The 6,567-nt window shown below is 48.8% G+C and overlaps 1 non-coding gene across 1 annotated transcript; it reads left to right on the top strand.

Moving 5' to 3' along the window:
• Positions 1-6,128: 6,128 nt before the first annotated feature.
• On the top strand, positions 6,129-6,200 carry TRNAA-UGC (transfer RNA alanine (anticodon UGC)). Its single transcript has one exon. It is a non-coding gene; the product is annotated as a tRNA-Ala (tRNA).
• The last annotated feature ends 367 nt before the right edge of the window (positions 6,201-6,567 follow it).

Genomic DNA, 6,567 nt, shown 5'->3' with positions numbered 1-6,567 from the left:
CCTCCTCCGGACACTGTGCAACGTGTGTCCGGGAAACGTGCGACAGTCTCTTAGAAAAAACTGGTTTTCCTATAAAACCAGTAGGGGGCGCTTTAGGAAGCGCAACTATATACAGGGGAAGTTGGCCGCTCTCAGTCCTCGGCCAGGTAAAGGGAAGGGAATGGCTGCTCACAGTCCTCAGCCTGTGGGATGAAGGGGTTAACGGGTAAACAGTTCACTCAGCTGGTCCCAACGGGGACTATATATATGTATCAACAGTTTCTTTGGTACCCGGTCGGGTAACTATTTACATCACTTCTCTGCCGCACTCAACGGCGTCTTCCTCCTGCTCTTTGCTTACAGCTGGTTGTTACTTCAGACCCGTCCGGCCACGTGTGCTGGGCAAACAAGTCCTCTCCCAGACGCGGCACCCTTGGTTTTACGGGTGCGGGCGCGGTGGTGGTGGCGCCCGGGTTGCCCAGGCCTTGCGGCCAGGCCTGGGGCACCTGGAAGGTGAAGGGCACCGTTAATACGGCGGCGCCCTGGGCTACCTGGCCTCGCGACCAGGCCGGAGGTTCCGCAGAGGTAGGGGGCGCTGTTGGTGATGCGGGGCCCGGGAGTACCGGGCCTTGTGACCAGGCCGGAGGCTCTTCCTGCTTGGTCACGCTCCGGGTCGGTGCGTGTGACGTCACAGGGGTCGCGGCGGCGGCTTCTGGTCGGGGCCTAGTCATTAGCGGTGACATGGCGGTTACGGGCACGGACGGGGGACTTTCGGGCTCTGCGACGGGGAACCGGGGCAGGTGGGCGGTCTCTCGGTATGGGGTATAAGCGTCCCCTTTACCTGCCTTCATACGTTCGGCTCCCTTCTCAGCGCCGTCTCCGACCTTGGGTCCTCCCGCGTCATCCGTAGAGGCAGTTGGTGTCCTCTCCCAGGGGAGCATGCTCCGTGGACGGGTTCCAGCTTGCTGGGCCATCTCCCGGCTCCACTCCGCCAGTATCTCACGCTGTACCCGGGCCATCCTCCGTGCGAGGCCCTCCAGGGCAGTTTGTGCACACTCCCGGTCTCGGGGGAGCTGCGCTGGGATCTCCGCTAGACCTAGCGGGGTTGTGGACTCTAGCAGGCTCCTGACCATCGGGTCGGTGCTGCTCTGCTCTTCTTCCGGCAGGCTCCTGGCCAGCGGGCCGGTGCTGCTCTGCCCTCCTTCCTCGGTCTCTAGCAGACTCCTGGCCAGCGGGCCGGTGCTGTTCTGCTTTCTCTCCATCTCCGGGTGAGCTCCTCCGCTACTCCTCGTTAGACCTCTTGCCTCCGGGTGCGCTCGCTCCAGACTGCTCCAGGCGGCACCCATCTTTTCTCTCTCCTCTCGTCTCCTCCCACTTCGAGGGCGGTCCCGGGGCAACTCGGTGACTGTCAGCTCCAGGGGTAGTTCTTTCACGCTGACAGACACCTCCAGCATCACAGTCTCTGTTGGTGGGGGCGGTTTCCACTTTTGGCGCCATTTTCTGTCCCGGCCCACGATGGGAGGCGGCCTCTTGCCCTCCTTTGGCACGCCCATAATGGCGTCCGCTGCTCTTCCAAGGCGGGAAATCTGCGGTTTTGGCGGGAAGCGTCGCCCAGTGGCGGGAAACTCTGCAGATGGCGGGAACAAGTTGGAAATGGCGGACAATCGGCGGGAAACGACTTGTGATGGGGTCCGATGGCGTGGACCCTCCGGAACCGGCGGGAGACTTCTTTCTGAGGTAAACTTGCACTTTTCTTCAGGCACGCAGTACCCGGGTGTTGCGGGCACGTAATCCTGCCGACTACGCCAAAGTTGACGCGCCCCCTGGGACATATTCCTTTCTTTCAGGGGAATACCCGGAGCCGGATCAGATGGGGGGGTTGTAGTCTCCGAGCGGCTGTGACCCGGCCCGTGCCCAGGGCGTCAAGCTCAGTGTGATGTGGCAGTTCTACAGATGTTACTAAAGTTCTTTTGTGTCGACTACGCCACCCGTTGTGATGCGGTCACTGTGGCCGCCGCTGCAGCAGGGTCCGCTGAGGCTGATGGTGGGTGCGCAGCTTGGTGAGATAACCCCCAACGGGAGGGGTATAGCCTCAGAGGGGACAGGCGCAGAGGATGGGGGTTGTGGTGGTGTAGTGCAGACGGCAGTGAAGACAGAGTCGGGTTGTGCAGTTAAGGGTGTTTACTTACTGCAGATGTTGTACTGGTCACTCCAGCTGCTAGTGACCACCCGAGCCGTACTGCGTCCACCAGGTCCTGGATCCAGCCAACCCCCAAACAAGTCCGGAGCGTGGCCCTGAGCTCTCCCTCTGTCCTTTCTTCAGCCGTCCCCACCAGTGATCCACCTAGGTCCAGCTCCCTCGGGCCTGCTGTTGGGACACCCTTGGCCTTAGGTTCCCTGACCCTTCATGTGGTGTGCCTTCGGGGTGAATGTGGTGGGTGGCCGTGGCAGATGCTGCCCACGGCCTCCGGTCTCTGGCTAGGGATTGTTTTTACCCCCACCAGCTTGGGTTCCGGTACCCTTTTGCTGACTCCTCACCCGGTGCTCTAATTTGGGTTCTTGGGTCCCTTCAGTCTTCCCCCTCTGGGTCTTTCTCTGCTCCACTCTCTCTCTCTCCAGGGCTGCTGTTTCCTTCTCTCTGCCGATTTGTTCTCTGCATCAGACAGGCTCCTCTCCAACTGACTTGTTCTCTACAACTGACCCTGATTCTAGTTGGTGCCCACCTTATATATCCCTCTATGTGTGAGCTCAGGTGACCAGCACCCAATGAGCTCCTATCACTACCCAGACTGCTCCCCCTATCTGCCCCTACACTACATGGGATGTTCCACCCCCCTCCCACTCCAGCCAGGAACAGACTCGGTCGTACCTGCACATTTCTAAGTGGGAGTACCGTTGGTCTGTTCCTCGGAAATGGGATGTATGTAGTGCATGCAGCCTACCGAGCTCAGTCCCACACTCCATCCTTACCCGGGAGTGGAATATCACACCTCTGGGTTGAGGTGCAATACCCCTGTAGCAGCCGAATCCTCAGGGTGCTACATGTACATAGGCTTTCTGACTGAGCACTCCACCCCAAGCCTCAGGAGGTTTTAATTATAAAGTAGACCAACAAAGCGGTATAAAGAACTACAATATAGACAATTATTAATACATAATTTTTTTTGAATACATGAAGAAATAAAAACAGACAACAAGACTAAAATTAAAAATAAATCTAAAACATAATTAAAATAAGACTCAAGAGGGGGAAGGGGGATGCTCACAAAAAATATATAGTCAAATGGGTCTATCACATAGATTTAATTACTAGGTAGATTATTCATAGTCACCATTTCAACAAACATACTCATCTAGATATGGCGGTATAGTGTCAATATATACCAAGAATGTGAAAAATATAAAATACCCGTGCAAAGAATATATTAATTATCAATTTATCCAAACTTAGAAAAATTAAGTAAAAATAGCAGACAATATGTGTTGAATTATTGCTATAAATACCGCCATATATAGAGAAGCACATAAATTAGCCCAAAAAAAATCCCACACTATTATAAATTAGGCATATGTAGTCACTTAAAAAGTGGAAATGTGATGACAAAAATATATATACCAAAATCAATAAGCGTAAAGTGCTTGTGCAATAAATATAAGAAAAAATCTAATTTAATTCATCACAGAATATCCATTCAGGAAAGATCAGCTGCCATACATTTTCTTAAATTCCTGCCATATGCCTGAGAAATTCATATAATACATCCAAATATGGGAGACCACATAAACATAAAGAGATCGATGAGTGAGCATACCCTGGCCCCCTCACACCACTCCAACGCCGTTTTGCTCCTCGCTTCTTCAGGGAGTCTACTTTATTTGTTGGTTACATATGGAGATGGCTACTCTTAGTAAGCACCTGTACACACCGGTTTTCTGTTTTGGAAGTGACGGTCAGTCTTTTGATATTTGTATACATAGGATTTCTGACTGATCACTCAACCTCTAAGCCTCAGGAGGTTTTAATTATAGCAGGATCCTACCCTCCCATATTCATGTAGACTTAAGTATAAAATTGGATTCACACTAGGTAGGTTCCTGGCAACGAGAGTAACCTTACCGTGGCTATCGGGTACACATGAATTGGCCAATTTATGCGCTAAGAATTCTCATTTATTTCTATTTTCTAGAGCAGTAATGCAATTCAAATTTCATATATTTCATGTTTGCATGCTATAGCGCTACAGAGTGCTACTCTATTTGTTAGTTATATATAGAGATGGCTACTCTTAGTAAGCACCTGTACAGACCAGTTTTCTGTTTTGGAAGTGACTGTCAGTCTTTTGATAGCTGTTGTTAATAACCAGGGAACATTTTGGGCTAATGGTCCCTTTACCTGGCTAATAATATCAGCCCCCCAGCAGACGGCTTTCCCTCTGCTGGTTATGAAAATTTGGCCAGAGCCCACACTGTTTTTTTAGTTTAATTCTTTATTTTACACATAATGTACACTGGGTATGCTGACTACAACTTCCATCATTGTCTCCTCCTCGCGCTGATCTCAGGCAACAATGATGTGAGCTGCATTCAGCTCCCGGCGCCTGTCCGGCACTCCGGCATTCAAACGTCCCGCATTAGAGCTACCGTGAGACCCGGTGGCTTGAACTCCGGTAACCTTGTAGAGTTCAAAGCCACCGGGTCTACCGGCAGCTGCAAGGCCCAGAAACCTCATGGGTAACTTTGAGGAACATTTTAGGTTTTGGGAGTTTCCAGCTGTTGGAACACCTAGATGCTGTGAACTAAGGTTACCTTAGGTGTGTATTTTACTGTACTTGTTAATAAAAAAAAAAAAGAAGTGGGGTCCCTCGTCATTTTCATAATCAGCAAAGGGAAAGTCAATGGCTGGTGGCTGATATTAATGTTCTGGGAACAGGCCAATACCCATAAAGGTTCCCAGGCTATTAATATCAGTGCTCAGCTGATTGCTTAGCCTTTACTGATTATTAAAGGGGAGACCCCAAACAAAAATTGATGTGGGGTCCCCCTTTATTCACTAACCATCAAAGGCTAAACAGACAGCTGGGGGCTGATATTTAATAGCTTAGGAAGTGGCCATGGTTATTGTCCACCTCCTAGACTAAAAACATCAGCTCTCAGCTGCTCCAGAATTGGTGCATCAATAAAATATACCAAATCTGATGCTTAGCATCCACTCTTCCCACTTACCCTGATGTGATGACAAGTGGGTAAATGATTGTGGGGTTGACGTCAGCTGTTTTATGGCCGCTAACATCAAGCCCACAAGTTAGTAATGGAGAGGCATCTATAAGACGCCCTATTACTAACCCAATAGTCAGATTGTAAAAAAAAACACCCAGAATAAAGTCCTTTATTTGAAATAAAGACAAACACTCCTTTATTGAAATAAAAATAAAAAAGTATTATACTCACTTGTACACCTATTTCACCGAAGCCCTTGTCCCCAGTAAAAGAGAAAAATTTTTTAAAAACCACCATAATGCTCACCTTAATACCTAATCCCTGATGCCCTTGTCACCTGTAAACGAGAAAAAATAGTAATCCACCATAATACTCACCTGTCCGCCGTGAATATAATCCATACTGTCCCACGACAATCCGGATGACTTAGAGAGCAGTCACATCACACAAGAGTGTAATCTCTCCTGCAGGCGATGCCGCCTTTCTGCCGCCGCTGATGGCCTGGAACCAATCATGAGGCTTAAGCAATATCAGGAGATCATCATAGGGTGCAGTGCTTGTCACAGTGCGTATCTGGGAGGTAAGTGCTCTGTGCTTTCTTCTTATTTGACTGGGACAATAGAAAAGTGCCATCCAGTAGGGAACAATCTCTTTAAAATATGCAAAAAGCAGAATTGCATTTTTTTTAATCTGTTCAATAAAAGGCATAAAAAATAAAATCGCCTCCTTTTTTCCCCATATTTTAAATATAAACAAATAATAAAAAATTAAAGAAAAATAGTTTTGTCTTGTCCCTTATAGTCCAGACTATTAGAATATGATGCTATTTATGCTGCATGATTATAAAAGAGCAAAAATAATAGAGAAAATCTATTAGTAGTCATAGATTAGTGTCTCTTGGAGATGAGAACAAATCCCTGGGTGTCCATACAGGGGATGTAGCTCAGTGGTAGAGCGCATGCTTTGCATGTATGAGGCCCTGGGTTCAATCCCTGGCATCTCCATGTTTTGTGATACAAAAAGCTAGTAAAGTCTCCAAATATTCAGAAATCTGATACGTGTGAGTATACAGCGGCTCGTCTGTCTGGGTGTAACACAAAAACTGCACTCAGCACTAAATATCAGGTATTTGCTTTTGAAAATGTTATGCAGAGTGATTGTTGGACAGTAGGGGGCAGTGTAATCAGCACAATACACCTACATACATCGCTAGAGACTAGAGAGGAGGAAATCAGTTTTCAGGACCAGCGGCCGCAACAGTTGTTCTGTGGCCGCTGGACAGGAGCCCCCCAAACCTAATCCCACCTGCTGGTATATTATGTGAGCACTGAGTGCTATTAGTACAGTATTAGTATTTGATACGCTGCTGAT

Source organism: Phyllobates terribilis, unplaced genomic scaffold, assembly GCF_046119375.1.
Source record: "Phyllobates terribilis strain yellow unplaced genomic scaffold, ASM4611937v1 Scaffold_1621__1_contigs__length_244372, whole genome shotgun sequence".
Classification (NCBI taxonomy): domain Eukaryota; kingdom Metazoa; phylum Chordata; class Amphibia; order Anura; family Dendrobatidae; genus Phyllobates; species Phyllobates terribilis.
This window is presented reverse-complemented; position numbering and strand designations above follow the sequence as displayed.